The following is a 15,735-nucleotide window of genomic DNA, read 5'->3' as shown; positions in this document are numbered from 1 at the left end:
AATACAGAAAAAAAGAGGCTCAAGAATATTTAGATGAGTAAGATGTACTCAAATTTTCTGAGCCAGATGAAATTCATCCTTGGGTACTTAAGGAACTAGCTGAAGCAATCTCAGAACTGATAGCAATTATCATCAAGAGCTCATGGAGAATGGGTGAGGTGCCAGGGAAATGGAAAAGAGGAACAAAAAAGACCCAGTAACTTACACACCAGTCATCCTAACTTTTCTACCTAGAAAGATACTGCAAGAAATTATAAAACAATTAATTTGCAAGCACCTAAAGGATAATAGGGATAGAAGGAATAGCTAGCATCAATTCATAAAGAAGAAATCATTCCAAGACAGCCTAATATACTTATTTTACAGACTTACTATCCTAGTTGATGGGGGGAAGCAGTAGACATGAGAGACCTTGATTTTTTGACACAGTCCCATGTGACAAGATCATAAGCAAGCAGGATCAATAGGGTTCAAAAAAGAACTATTGTGAGTCATTTTAAGACTCAAAGGTCAAAAATAACTATTTGGTCATGGAGGAGAAGCCCAAAAGTGGCTATTAGCCAGGACTGGCAGAGACGCAACCCCATGCTAAAAAGAGGTAATATGATTCTGGGTTTATTAGCAGGAGTGTGATATGTAATTGTCCTGCTCTGCTCAGCACTGGTGAGTCCTCAGCTAGAGTGCCGTGTTCAGTTCTGAGCAGGGGCGGCTCCAGGCCCCAGCACGCCAAGCGCGTGCTTGAGGCGGCATGCCACGGGGGGCGCTCTGCCACTCGCAGGGAGGGCGGCAGATGGCTCCGGTGGACCTCCCGCAGGTGTCCCTGCGGAGGGTGCGCTGGTCCCGCGGCTTCGGTGGAGCATCCGCAGGCACGTCTGCGGGAGGTCCACCGGAGCCATGGAACCGACAACTGGCAGAGTGCCCCCTGTGGCATGCCGCCGTGCTTGGGGCAGCGAAATGGCTAGAGCCGCCCCTGGTTCTGAGCCCCAGACGTTAGGAAATTGGAGAGAATCCAGAGGAAAGCAACAAAAATGATAAAAGGTTTAGAAAAACTTACCCATGAGGAAAAGTTAAAGAAACTGGGCAGGTTTAATCTTGAGAAAATAAGACAGAGGGGGGAACGTGACAGTAGTGTTCAACTGTATTAAGGGCTCTTCTAAAGAGGACTGATTAATTGTTCTTTGTCTCCACTGACGGTAGGACATGATGTAAGGGGCTACATCTTCAGCAAGGGAGATTTAGGTTAGATATTAGGAAAACCTTTCTAACCATAAGGGTGGTTAAACTCTGGAACAGGCTTCCAAGGGAGATTGTGGAATCCCCATCTCTGGAGGTTTTTAATGTCTTGATGACTTCTTCAGGTCCCTTCCAGCCCGGTAGTTCTATGATCTAATGGTTCTTTCTGGACTTAAACTCTAGGAATGAATTACCTTCTTTCCTTTCTTTCCCCTATTTACTTCCTTCTTTTGTGGCCATTAATGTCTTGTAAATAAATCAAAAACCTCCAGGACACACTCAGGAATTTCCATTGTGGGCAGTACTGACCCCAATTCCCCAGTGTGTGAGACAACTGGGTTTGACATATCTCACAGCCATCTTTGTGCGCCTAACCCCCATGGGCTGGAAGCAAAGACACCAGGTCCTTGTTGACGAAATTGTTCTGCATGTTGCTTTTGCTTTTTCCAGGTGGCCTCTTACTTCTCCCTTGATCTGATGACCCCTCTGCAGCAAATCCGAGGTGGTTTAATTAGGAGAGGTCATAGCTAGCTGTAGGTAGAACAGGTGTGGTAGCCACAGTTGGCAGAGAAGGGTTTTTTCCCAGGGGAGTGTAGTAGTCATTGTATGCAAACTCTGAGTAGGGTAACAGAGAGGACCAATAATCTTGAAGTTAGTTAACATAATAGCATAGGTATTTCCCAAAAAACTGGCTGGTGCTTACTGTCTGGACATTGAACTGAGGATGGGAGGCAGAGGAGAGGTGCAGCTGGACCCACAGAAGACATCAGACCTCATGCTAGAATTGAGTGTAAATTGTGACCCTCGATCGGAGCTGATGCGGTGCGGAAGGCCATGGAGATGAACCACCTGGTGAACACTTCTTGGAACAAGAGGCTTTTAGTTCATTAGGTTAGGTCTTTGCAATTAGAGAGCATATTTTTATTTTTGGCTATTTGTTACTTTTTCTACCTTTATTCCTTTTACTTGGTACCACTTAAATGATGTCCTTTTGTTAATAAACATGATTTATGTTTCCTATAACCCAACTCAGTGCTGTGTTTGAAAGGAAGGGGGTTATTAAATTCATAAACTGTAATATACTGACTCCAGAAAATAGCAGCTAATCTATTGTCTTCTGCAACTATAGAGTGGTAGAAGCTGTGCTTTGCAGTGAAATATCTCTAAGGAGCTCAAGGGATGGAGCTGGTTCATGATCACCTGCTGGCCAAGCTTTGGGCTGGGAGATCCTTGAGGGTTTTGCTGGTTAGGAATTCAGACTGGTGGGGCAGGCAGCTGACACGCAGTCTAGTCTCCAGCACACCTGACTCTCGATGAGGCAGAGGAGAAACTGCGGCTTTCAGCTCCGGGTACCCAAGCAGCATGTTACGTCTGTTAATTTGGATTATTATTGATTGAATAAAAACTCACTGATTTGTATGTTTATTGTGAAATTGACATTTACCAACACTTAGCAGTAAAAATCTCTGTCCTATTCTAACTATGAGTCAACCTTGTAGTGCAGCTGAAAAAACAAGGTAATATCTTCTGGGGTGTATAAACAGGAACGTCATATGTAGGACACAGAAGGGAATTGTCCCATTCTACGTGGCATTAGTAAGGACTCAGCTGGAGTATTGTATTCAGTTCTGGGTGCAAAACTTTAGGAAAGGTGGATAAATTAGAGACCCTTAAAAGAGGAGCAACAAAAATGATCAAAGGGCTAGAAAACCTGACCTATGAGGAAAGGTTAAAAAATTTGGGCATGGTTTGTCTATAGAAAAGAATATCACGGGGTGTACCTGATAATGGTCTTCAACTATGCTAAGGGTGGTTATAATGAGGACGTGGATCAATAGTTCTCCATGTCCACTGAAGGCAGAACAAGAAGTAATGGGTTTAATTTTAAATTAGATATTAGGAAAACACTTTCTAAAGTATAAGGGCACATAAGCTCTGGAATAGCCTTCCATACAAGGTTGTGGAATCCCCATGACTGGAAGCTTTTAATATTTTGATGACCTCTTGAGCACCCTTCCAGTGTGAAAGGAAGTGTTACTTGGAGCCTTAGGGTGGTTTGAACTCACAACACCTCAATTACCAAATCTGTATTGAACCCACTGAACTGCTCCACAACAATTCCATCCCTTGACTCTGCTCTAAGCTGGATCTAGCCCATGTGCTTAGTGCTGGAAAGCAATACTCTGGAGGGAACCTTCAAGCTAACACCTCAGTGCCCAGAGAGCTGTAGCACTGGAGAATGAACCCAGAAGTGCTGGCTTCCAGTTCCCCGTCCTGAAAGCACTACACTCAGTCCCCTCTGAGACTCAGGAATATAAGCCAGAAGTCCTGATTCCCAGTCCCCTTGCTGTGACCTACTAGTTCTGGCAATCTGGTGGTGTGAGGTCAACTCTCACTGGAGGAGGGAGATCTACTGGAGGCTGGCTACTAACCTCGCTTCCTGTATTGAAACTACAGCATCCCAAGGGGTTTGTGTGCTCTGAATGTCACCTTCAAATCACCAAAGCCATGTAGATGCCCAGTTTCTCCCTAACTTTCATGGCATCCAGTTCCTTTAGACACCTTGCGGGAGGCTGTGGGTCAGGACTGAGGGACACTGGCAGAACTGTGTGGGGTGGGGAGCTGGTGTAATAATCTAGCCTACACATTTACCTGAATTTTAAGCTCAACTGTGAAAAGGAAAAGTTGACACATAACAATAAACACACATAACAATAAACATTGTTTGAAAAAGATGCAAGCATGAGACAGAGACTGAATTATTCCAAACAAACAGGTCCCCCCTGATATCACTCAAGGCCCGTGTCAGGATCATGTCTGGTAAACAAGAGAAGCAGGGGACTGGAAATAAATGAATCAGAACTGGTGTGTGGAGAATAAGGGATAACTGGTGACCAAAACAAAGAGGGGAGGAGCTATTCCACTCATTACTCGCTTTGCATTGCTTTAAAAAGGACGAGTTTGCGAGAAACAAAATGGAGAATAAAGAACTGACTGAGCAAAAGGGAAGGAGTCGGCTTTACCATCCTGGCTGCCACCTGGCCATCTCCTGAGAGCACGGGATCCAGCATGACACCACGGGGCCTCCTTCATCCCAGTCCCAAGAGGTGTGCAGCCCAAAGAGAGAGGGACCCAAACAACATGGACACTTCCTCCAACCCTGGCTGAAAACCAGCCACCAACATGGATGGGCGAGTTTTGTCTTCCAACCCCCATGGGCCTTTTTCCATCCCCCATTATTTTTTCTCCACCTAAAGGGAAAAGAGAAAAATTAAAATTAAAGCCTTAATACTTTACCTTTCAAAGTTTTGAGCTGTTTTCCCTTTGTTTCTGTGCCTTTAATGAAAGGTGGAAAGGATCGTTAACAGCGTGTTTGTCATGAGACTGAGGAGGGCTCTGGATACCGAACTATGAACACGGTTTAACATTGCTTAATCCTGGACAGTGACAGGGTCATGTTAACACCATTGACTCTTCGGGCCCATATATTCCATCTCAATGACTACAACCGATCCCAGGGCTGGGACAGCAGGGGCTGTGGGTCAGGACTGGGGCCACTGGCAGAGCTGTGAGTTTCTAGACTAGGGCTGGATTAGGAAGGCACCAGTGGGTTAGGACTCGGGGTCCATCTACACAGCAAATGAAGGTGTGGTTGTAGCATGGTTCAGTGTCTCTATGTGAGCGTTAATCTAGCTAGCATGGGAAACAACAGCAGTGGGGACATGGTGGCCTAGACTTCAGCCCAGGCTGACAATGAGAGGCGATACTCTCTGTTTCTGGTGGGCTGGCACTGGGGTAGCAATCCCAGGGTGATGTCTGTGCTGCCTGCTATCGCCACCCACAATAGCTAGATTACAGATGGCATATCTACACCTACTCTCACTATAATTGCACCTGCACTTGCTGGGGAGACACACCCTCAGATGTTTCCGTGCAGCCCACTTCTCTATTATGACACATTCGAATACTTCCCCGCCCAGGCCCTGCCTGCTAAGTCACTGTCTTTAATGGCCAGATATCGGAAAATCATGTGAATGCAATTGCATACTGGATTTTCCCTTCCCACTTCTTCCACTCCATGTCCTGCTAGGCTCTTGTTCCAAGATGGAAAGGAGGATCAGAGTGAGGTTCAGCTCATCAGAGGCTGGGATCCATAACTCCGATAACCGCAGAGAAAGAAGGACTTGGGTGAGTTGCAGAAGATTCTACCAGTCGGGACGGGGGAGAGAACAGTGTCACATGGTGTTGCTGCTGCAGGGATTGTTTCTGGGAGGAAGCAGGAGCTAGTGGTTAGAGCAGAGAGGATGGGAGTCAGGACTCCTGGGTTCACTCTCCATCTCTGGGTGGGGAATAATAGGTTGAAGGATGCGGGGGCTGATTTCTGTGGGGGTCTTTGTGGATCTCTTGGTGTGTCAGGGGGTGTGAAGCACCCAACAGGATGGGGCAGGAGTAATGGGACGGGTTCTGGGCAGAGTGGGGTAGGCAGGGATATTGAGAGGGGTAGGGCTTTGGGGATAGAGTGGTGTGCAAGGGGATCATGGGAGCATCAATAGAGGCAGAGTGGTTGGGAGCAGAAGCAGTTTGGGTCCAGGAGGTTCCATGGAAGTGGCAGATCCTCACCCCGTGCTGTCTCCATTCATCTCCCCCCACTCTCCACTGCAGGTTGATCCAGTGAGAGACAAGGCCATGGTTCTGAGGGGACCCTGCCCCGTGCTCCTCCTGCCACTCATCCTGCTGGCTGCCTGCCTGGCCCTGGCAAACGGGACGCCATGGGTAGAACTGAACAAAATATTCCAGAAGCATCATGTAGACTATCCATGGACCACAGTTCCCAACCCCAGTGCCTACTGTAGCACAGCGATGAGGAGAAGTGGAATATACTGGACATCGGTAAACACTTTCATCCACTCATATCCCGTCTGCTCTATGAGCAGGATAAACACTACAGACCGCCTAGGCAGGAGCAACTCTTTCTTCACCATCACCACCTGCAAATATAACCCATTGATCCACTCCTACACTGGGACATATATTTCCCAGATAATTACCATCGGCTGCTGGAATTGGCTCCCTGTGTACTACAAGCAGTAGATGGAGGGTTCAGCCTGGACCTGCAGGGGACCCTGCTGCTTCCTCTAACTCTGATCTGTCCCTTCCACACCAGCCCCGACACCCAACTCCTCACCTGCTTCTCAACACTGGTCTGATTGTTCAGGTGTTTCCACCCTTCACACTCTGATGCCCCTAGTGCCCATTATACAGTATAGCTGCCCCTTCCCTGCTCTGTAGGCCTCAGACCTGATCAACCCCTGCCATATTAAACCAGCCTTGGTTGAAACTCAGGAAGTTTACCACTAAAATTAAAAGAAAGAGAATGTTCTTCTGCTGATAAAGCACCTGCACCTCAGGAATGTCCCTAACGAGAGTTATAACCACCAAGTTGTAAAGACGTTGGAAAATTAGGGAGGGTACAGAAAGAGACTTGACAAATGATAAAATAAGCTCTGACCAGCATTTTACGCTGACCATCTGGACAAAGAGAGAGGGTCCCAACTCAGTTACAATTTGGGCATGAACGATCAAATGTAAAGAACTTGGGCAGGAAGGAGGACACATAGGTGCCATTATGTAATTGATTAAAGATTGTTATTTAGGAGTGTGAGATAATGTGATAGGTTTAGTAAATTTGAAGACGGTAGCTAGTTTTACCTATATAATGTGAATGAAAAATAATGCTCTTTGGGAATCATTTCCGGACTGCAGTGCAACATCATTCTGCTAGAACTCTGACCCCTCTGCATGACCGTGACGTGTAGAGGTATCGCCGGGAACCCCCAGATGAATGGGTCCTGACTGGCCATCGGGTGAAATATGTCTGTATAGTGGGAGTGGTGAGCATAAGAGATTTGCTTGGTATATGTATTCTGTGTGTGTTGCTAATAAATAAGATGTTTAGAGCGCAGCTGTGTAAGGCGTCCCACAGACCTGTAGAGCCCTGAGCCACGAGGGAAAGGGCAGGTTCTTAAATTAACCAGGTTTCTTCCTGAGCCCCATGGGCAAGGACAGGTGCCGTACACCCTGAGCCCTCGGTAGGGAAAGGGTTGGGGTTCTTTAAATTGACCAGGTCGCTCCTTGAGCTCTCAGTAGGGTCTGGGCAGGGTGCCCTAAAATGAGCAGGTATCAGACTGGTGAAGAATATGGGCAACCTAGGTCATTTGGACTGAACTGTTTGAGCCGTTAACAGCAGTTGGACAGAATTTTTGTGCCTCTTCAGTCAAGAAGGACTGCAGCCTGCTTGACAAAATAAACACTCCAGGGAACAGGGAGAGTGGGAAACTTAATCTGAAATGCCAGGAGGGGTGGAAATTGGCAGAGGAACGGACCGTCCTTGCAAAGTGGGTAGCAGACCGAGGTCCATGCCCATAGAAAGGTGACTCTTTTGAAGGGAAAAATGCATTGGAACATGCATGTATAGGGTTTGAAGCATATTGCAATAATATGAAGTCTAAATTGAATAAAAGGTCTGTAAAAACTGTGGCTGCATGGGCACTATGGAAAGTGTCTTGCAATGTCTCAAGGTTAGTAATATCTCAGGAGAACCAGTGAGGAGACTGTGAGTTGAAATTGGGTATGTTAACGTATACCTTGAATCAGTATGAAGCCTCACAATGTGCCTCTGCAGTGTCCTCTCTCCAAAGTGCTGCTGCATTAAAGGAAAAGGGAGGGGAGTGTGAACAATGGAAGAGAAAGGCAGAAGGATTAAGTGAGGAGATAGGGATATTACGCTTAAAATCGAGAGAGGCACAGGCAGCTGTCAGAACGATCCTGCAGGAAAAACAGAATTGGTCCCAAGCAAGCAGTGATCACTCTGCCTGCCTGCCACAGATTGCAGAGTTGAAATAGAAGCTGGGAGTCGAGCAGGGAATGGTGGCTGCTATACAGGGGGAGAGGGTAAGAGAGTCCCAGTACAGTATGGGTGTGTATAGGGAAAAGGGGAAGACTGGCAGTTGGAGCAACCCCGAGCAGCAAGACGCTGAAAGGCCTGAACCCCCCTCCCACCTGGTGCTTTCTCAGTAGGGCCCTATAACCCCTTTTGACAGGGATTGCAAGCACTCGAGCTAGACATGCCGCATCCCGTGGCCCGCACTGTAAGTAAAACGATGTGAAGATGGAGCCAGCCCCTACAGCTGCAGACCCCAGCGCACAAAGACAGGTTCGGGAAGAGGTACCCATTACAACAGAGCTGAACCCGGAGCAAATCTGAGCAGCTGCCCAGAGTCTGGGACCCTTAACTTGGGACCCGTCCCTGGACTGGATGGCAATGGCTATGCAGAGACCTGGGTGGAGGGTATTAGATTATAGAGCAGTGTCACAGACTTATACCAACTTCTCAGACTGGGCTGTGGTAGCCAATGCCACTGAGCACATATGGGACCAAATGGACAGGTGGAACTGGATCAAGGAGGTGATGAAAGTTGTAATATGTGCAAAGCATTTGGAGGAGTTGTTTTATTTAACCAAACGGGGCCCCAGAGAATCTCCTGAGCTGTACTTTACCAAAAAAGAGATATTCGCTCTAGCGCAGGGGCTGCCCAACCCCCAGGAGATGCAGGTGGTGGATTTAATGTACTACGTTTTACAGTTGGTGGGGGGGGGGGTTAAATTATAGGATGAAGGTGATTTTAGGATCCATTGATATTGCCCAAGATTATATCGAAATAAAACAGGTGATTTTTGGTGCCAGTGCTATTTTCCAAGAAGGCCCAGGATGGGGGAAGGTGGGGGGAGAAAACAAGGATAAAAGGTTGGAACCACTTCAGGCAGCGGCCAATAAAGGACCACCCAGTTACCAAGGGGACAGAGACAAGGGCGGGGATGTGTATAGAGGGATTAGAGGATGGGGGAAAGGAGGAGTAGCTGGATATAGATGGGCTAGAGCTGGAAATTACTCAACCCAAAATAGAGGCTACGGCTTGGAGCGGGCCAGAGATGAGCTACGGGCTGAAGCATGGAGGAAGCTGATGAGGGCAGGAGAGCTATGGAGGAAATGGGACAAGAAGCCTACAAGCGAACTGTTACAGCAGCTCTCGCAGATGGAAAGGCAGGAGGAATTAGCCAGAGGAGCCCCTTGGAATCCAGGTAGCCCTGTGCTGGAGCCAGTATCGTCGGCACCTACCCTGTCCCCTAGCGATGCCCATCTCCTCGGGCCCATTCCCCTGTGGTAATAACACAACTGCATTAGGATAAATGGGAGCATCCAATTGTAGCAGCTATCAGGAGAACTGGGAAACAAACTTGCCCCACTATGTTAATTGACACTGATGCTTCGGTGTGTATATTAAGGGAGCAGTGGCTACCTGAAGATGCCATGGGAACAGAGAAGGTAACACAGCTTGTATCATATACTGGAGAAAGGGTAGAAGCCCCAGTCACCCAAGGCCAATTTTAACTAAGATTTTGGGGCCGAAGTTTTGGATAGAATCTTTTATTCAAAAGGTGGAGATACTAGAAATAGGGGGAAAGGAGGATGGGAAATTGGGGGTGCTTTACCTGGTAAAAGGAAATAATATTGTGGATTTAACTAATGGACTGTTCTGGGAAACTGAGGAAAAATGGATCAGTCTCCCTACAGGGGCCATAATAAATGCAATCCATCTGTGTGCTGCCCCAATGGAGATAAGGGAGTAAAGAACTTTCCCCAGGCAGGGCCAGTAATAAATTGGAATGTGGGAAAACTGTCGCTGAAGTGCTGATTAGGGGGCCTGACACCATCCCCCCACCCCGCCCGCAGCATCAGTACAAGTATCCCCAGGAGGCAGAGGAAGGGATTAAAGACACTATAGGAAGCCTACTAAGGCAAGGGGTCATTGGGCAAATGCCTCTATTTGACCAGTGTTAAAGCGGGATGGGAAAACTTGGAGAATGATGGTGGATTTTAGAGCATTAAAAGAAGTCACCCCTGCAACTGTGCCAGTGGTAGCAAAATAGAAGGAGGCAGTTGCTGCTGTAGCAGCAGGGTCTCAGTGGTTTTCAGTAATAGATTTGGCTAATGCTTTCTTTGCTATTCCACTTCATCCAGAATCCTGGTATAAATTTGCTTTTACTTACCCAGGTCAGCAGTTTTGTTTCACCCTAGTACCCCAAGGTTTTCATACTGCTTCGGCCATCTGCCACTCGCATGTGTTTGAAATGTGGGAAAAATTCAGTTCAGAGGATCAGAAGAGGGTGATTTCTGATGTGGATGACATACTGGTGTATAGTAGTAGCAAAAAGGAGGTTGGAAAAACTACCGAAAAGGTGCTACCGATTATTCAGAACACCGGCTTTAAGGCCAGCAGAGCCAAGGCTCAACCAGTGCAACAGGAGGTATTTATTAAAAGCTGGGGGAGCAAACAACTGTGCATATCTCTCTATCAGTGTTATAGAGGGTTGTGGTGGGGCAGCTGCCCCACCCCCATGTGAGAGGGGGCTAGATTAGGACAGAGTGGCTGCACAGGCCAGAAGCCAATGAGAAAAGGACTTGCTGGGGGCCAATCAGAGCCAAGATTAGAGCCAGCCAATGAAGGCTAGGCTACGCCCTATATAAAGGCTGCATAAGAGAGGAGCAGGTAGTTTCTCCCAGACCTTCAGAGGGGAAGGTCTGTCTCCTGAGTGAGGAGACCAGCACCTGGAACAGCGCAGTGCTGGGCAGGTTCAGGGGAGCAGAAGGTCTAGCCCGGTGTCTGCCAGGCTGCAGACCCTGAGGGACGGGCCTAGCCAGTGCGAAGGGGAAGAGGCCCCAGGAGAGAGGCACACAAGGGGAGAGAAAAAGGGCAGGAAGGCTGCCACCAAAGTCCCTCTACACTGGGTTGGGACCCAGTGTAGAGGGAAGGCCTGGGTCCCCCTGCTTCCCCATTGCATGAACACTCAGCCAGTGGATGTGGTGAGAGTGGACTGCATCAGACCCTTGACACTAGGGGTTAGACTTTGGGGGTGTGGTTGACCACAGTGGCTGGGGTGCAGAGAAGGACTGCTGATAACACCAGACCCCTGGAAGTGGGTGAGACCAGAGCAGTGGGCACTGCCAGAGGGCAGTGTCCTGAAGAAGATGCCACTGAGCGGGAAGCAACACAGGACCAGACAACAACAAGGAGCAGAGGACAGATGGCACACCACCAGTGGGAGGTGCCATGGTGGTGAGTCCCAACCCCTCTACAAGGGCGAACAATTTATGAGTTTACCCTGAATAAGCTTTGTACATGGTAAAATGGATTTATTTGAGTTTAGACCCCATTGGGAGTTGGGCATCTGAGTGTTAAAAACAGGAACACTTCTGTGAGCTGCTTTCAGGTAGACCTGCAGCTTTGGGGAAAGTAATTCAGACTCTAGGTCTGTGTTGGAGCTTACGGGTGTCTCTTGCTCAGCAAGACAGGGTGCTGGGGTCCCGAGCTGGCAGGGAAAGCAAGGGTAGAAATAGTCTTGGCACATCAGGCGGCAGCTCCCAAGGAGGTTTCTGTGTTCCAACCCGTCACACAGGGCACCCCCAGTCTTCAGGGTTAGTGGAATGTACTAACTGCACCTAAAGGAAGCACCACGGAAAATGGTAAAATATAATGGAAAGAGTTGAGATGAAAGACTCCCAGTAATTCTTGTGGCCTTAAGATCAGCTCCAATGAGCCATGGATATACCCCCTTCATGGCCATGATGGGAAGAAATATGAGGGGCCCATAAGAGTTGTGGCTGGGTACAGAAATCCCAGACAAATGACAGCCAGAGTGCTGACCAACCAGTGGATACAGGACTCATCCATGCAACTGGTAGAGATCCATAGAGCTATTGCTACACAATTAGGCTTGAATATACAAAAGAATGGGAAAAGGGAGATCAATGGTTCACAGAAAAGGATTATTCATTGGTCATGAAATGGGAAGGCCCATTGAGAATTGTGGAGAAAGCAAGCCTGTTAGTGTATCAGTTAGCAAGTTGGTCCAGGAAACAAAAGCAATCTTGGGCAAAATGGCTTCATTCTTCACAGCTTAAGACAAGGAAAGGAAATTAACTATCATTTGATCTAATACAGGGGAAAGAAAATGTTTAATTTGTTTTTTAGAATTTTCAGGAGGTACTGGCACCAGTCTACAGAGCAACCTGAGCATCATGGTGGAGAAGCTGCTGCTGGGACTTTGTGTGTGTGTCTGTTTCATGTTACATGTTGTTTGTCCTGTAGTCAATCCTGTTAGTTGGCCTGCCAGGTATGGAGAAATGATTTCTGGATGATGGTACAATGCTGGATTAACCCCTTAGTATTTAATCATACCAGCTGCTTCTTGTGTTGGGAACAGGAGTTTGCTCATTACTATAATCTAACGGCCCATGGGCTATCACCAGAAGCCCCTTCTCAATCCAAATTGTCTTTAATTACTGGATATTTTAACATTGTGATGGGAAATTGTACATGACCTGATGCCACAATATATGAGATCAAACTGATAAAAACCACTTCCATGAAGTGGAAACAAGGAGCGGTCAATCATAGACTTTAAAATCAGAAGGGACCATTATGATTGTCTAGTCTGACCTCCTGCACAACGCAGGCCACAGAATCTCACCCACCCACTCCTGTATCAAACCTGTGTCTGAGCCACTGAAATCCTCAAATCATGGTTTAAAGACTTCAAGATGCAGAGAATCTTCCAGCAAGTGACCCGTCCCCCACACTGCAAAGGAAGGCAATAAACCTCCAGGGCCTCTGCCAATCTGCCCTGGAGGAAAATTCCTTCCCGATCCCAAATATGGTGATCAGCTAAACCCCGAGCATGTGGGCAAGACTCACCAGCCAGACACCCAGGAAAGAGTTCTCTGTAGTAACTTAGATCCCATCCCATCACAAACCATTGGGCATATTTACTGTTAATAGTCAAAGATCAATTAATTGCCAAAATTAGGCTATCCCATCATACCATCCCCTCCATAAACTTATCAAGCTTAGTCTTGAAGCCAGATATGTCTTTTGCCTCCACTGCTCCCCTTGGAAGGCTGTTCCAGAATTTCACTCCTCTGATGGTTAGAAACCTTCCTCTAATTTCAAGTCTAAACTTCCTGATGGCCAGCTATATCCATTTGTCCTTGTGTCCACATTGGTACTGAGCTTAAATAATTCATCTCCCACCCTGTTATTTATTCCTATGATATATTTATAGACAGCAATCATTCCAGTGCTTCACCACTCTCTGAGTGAAAACGTTTTTCCTAATATCCAACCTAAACCTCCCCCACTGCAACTTGAGACCATTACTCCTTGTTCTGTCATCAGGTACTACTGAGAACAGTCTAGATCCATCCTCTTTGGAACCCCCTTTCAGTTAGTTGAAGGCTGCTATCAAATCCCCCCTCATTCTTCTCTTCTGCAGACTAAGCAATCCCAGTTCCCTCAGCCTCTCCTCATAAGTCAGGGGCTCCAGCCCCCTAATCATTTTGTTGCCCTCCACTGGAATCTTTTCAGTTTTTCCACATCCTTCTTGTAGTGTGGGGCCCAAAACTGGACACAGTACTCCAGATGAGGCCTCACCAGTGTCGAATAGAGGAATAACTGGGAAATATCCAGTAATTTTACCCATCTGGTATTGTATATCCAGTCAGATAATGGATAATGGATAACAAGTGTCAAGGTTCCTCCCCCACTCTGAACTTTAGGGTACAGATGTGGGGACCTGCATGGACACTTCTAAGCTTAATTACAAGCTTAGATCTGGTAACACTGCCACCAGCCAGAATTGCAGTGTCTGGCACACTCCCTGTCCCCCCAAAACTTTCCCCTCCCTGGGTTGCCTTGAGGCTTTTCCACCAAGTCCCTGGTGATACCGATCCAACCCCTTGGATCTTAACACAAGGAGAAATTAACCATTCCCCCCTCCTTTCCTCCACCAACTCCTGGTGAGTCCAGACCCAATTCCCTGGGATCTTAAAACAAGAAAGAAAAAATCAATCAGGTTCTTAAAAAGAAAGCTTTTAATTAAAGAAAGAAAGGTAAAAATTATCTCTGTAAAATCAGGATGGAAAATACTTTACAGGGTAATCAGATTCTTATGACCCAAAGGAACTCCCCTCTAGCCTTAGGATCAAAGTTACAGCAAACAGAGGTAAAATCCTCTCAGCAAAAAGGAACATTTACAATTTGAGAAAACAAAAATAAGACTAACATGCCTTGTCTGGCTATTACTTACAAGTTTGAAACATGAAAGACTGATTCAGAAAGATTTGGAGAGCCTGGATTGATGTCTGGTCCCTCTCAGTCCCGAGAACGAACAACCCCCAAAACAAAGAGCACAAAACAAAGACTTCCCCCCACCAAGATTTGAAAGTATCTTGTCCCCTTATTGGTCCTCTGGTCAGGTGTCAGCCAGGTTTACTGAGCTTCTTAACCCTTTACAGGTAAAAGAGACATTAACCCTTAACTATCTGTTTATGACAACAAGCCTTGTGGATAGGGGGGAAGTGGTAGACATGGTATATCTTGACTTTAGTAAAGCTTTTGATACTGTCTCGCATGACCTTCTCATAAAAAAAACTACGGAAATGCAGCCTAAAAGGAATTTCTATAAGGTGGGTGCAAAACTAGTTGGAAAACCATTCCCAGAGAGTAGTTATCAGTGCTTCACAGTGATGCTGGAAGGGCATAACGTGTGGGGTACCCCAGGGATCAGTTCTTGGTCCAGTTCTGTTCAATATCTTCATCAATGATTTAGATGATGTAGAGAGTACACTTATAAAGTTTGCGGACAATACCAAGCTGAGAGGGGTTGCAAGTGCTTTGAAGGGTAGGATTAAAATTCAAAATGATCTGGACAAACTGGAGAAATGACCTGAAGTAAATAGGATGAAATTCAATAAGGACAAATGCAAACTGCTCCACTTAGGAAGGAACATATACAAAATGGGAAATGACTGCCTAGGAAGGAGTACTGTAGAAAGGGATCTCGGGGTCATAGTGGACCACAAGCGAAATATGAGTAAACAGTGTAACGCTGTTGCAAAAAAAGTGAACATCCTAACAGTCAGGGTGGTTCAGCACTGGAATAAATTTCCTAGGGAGGTTGTAGAATCTCCATCACCGGGGAATTTTAAGAGCAAGTAAGACAAACACCTGTCAGGGATGGTCTAGATAATACTTAGTTCTGCCATGACTGCAAAGGACTGAACTAGGTGACCTCTCAAGGTCCTTTCCAGTCCCACGATTCTATGATAAGCTTCATTCATCACAACTAACTATTATTTGTGTTTATTCTCTTCATCCTTTTTGAACTCCCCCCACCCCCACATTTTTTGCCATTCTATGTGCTCCCTTAACTCCATAAAATGTGACACCTGCAAAGCAATAACTGGCTTGTAGTGTTACATTGGGGATAGCAAGAACATAAGGAACTGAACACTTGGGGAATGTGCTGGAAATGTGTTGTGGTTTTCCAGGGAAGGTCTGCATGCTTTCAAGCCCAGTCTCAACCTTTGCCACAGGTTTTGGAACA

Source organism: Mauremys reevesii, linkage group 13 (genome assembly GCF_016161935.1).
Source record: "Mauremys reevesii isolate NIE-2019 linkage group 13, ASM1616193v1, whole genome shotgun sequence".
Classification (NCBI taxonomy): Eukaryota; Metazoa; Chordata; order Testudines; family Geoemydidae; genus Mauremys; species Mauremys reevesii.
The sequence above is the reverse complement of the archived record's forward strand: the minus strand, read 5'-3'. Positions refer to the sequence as shown.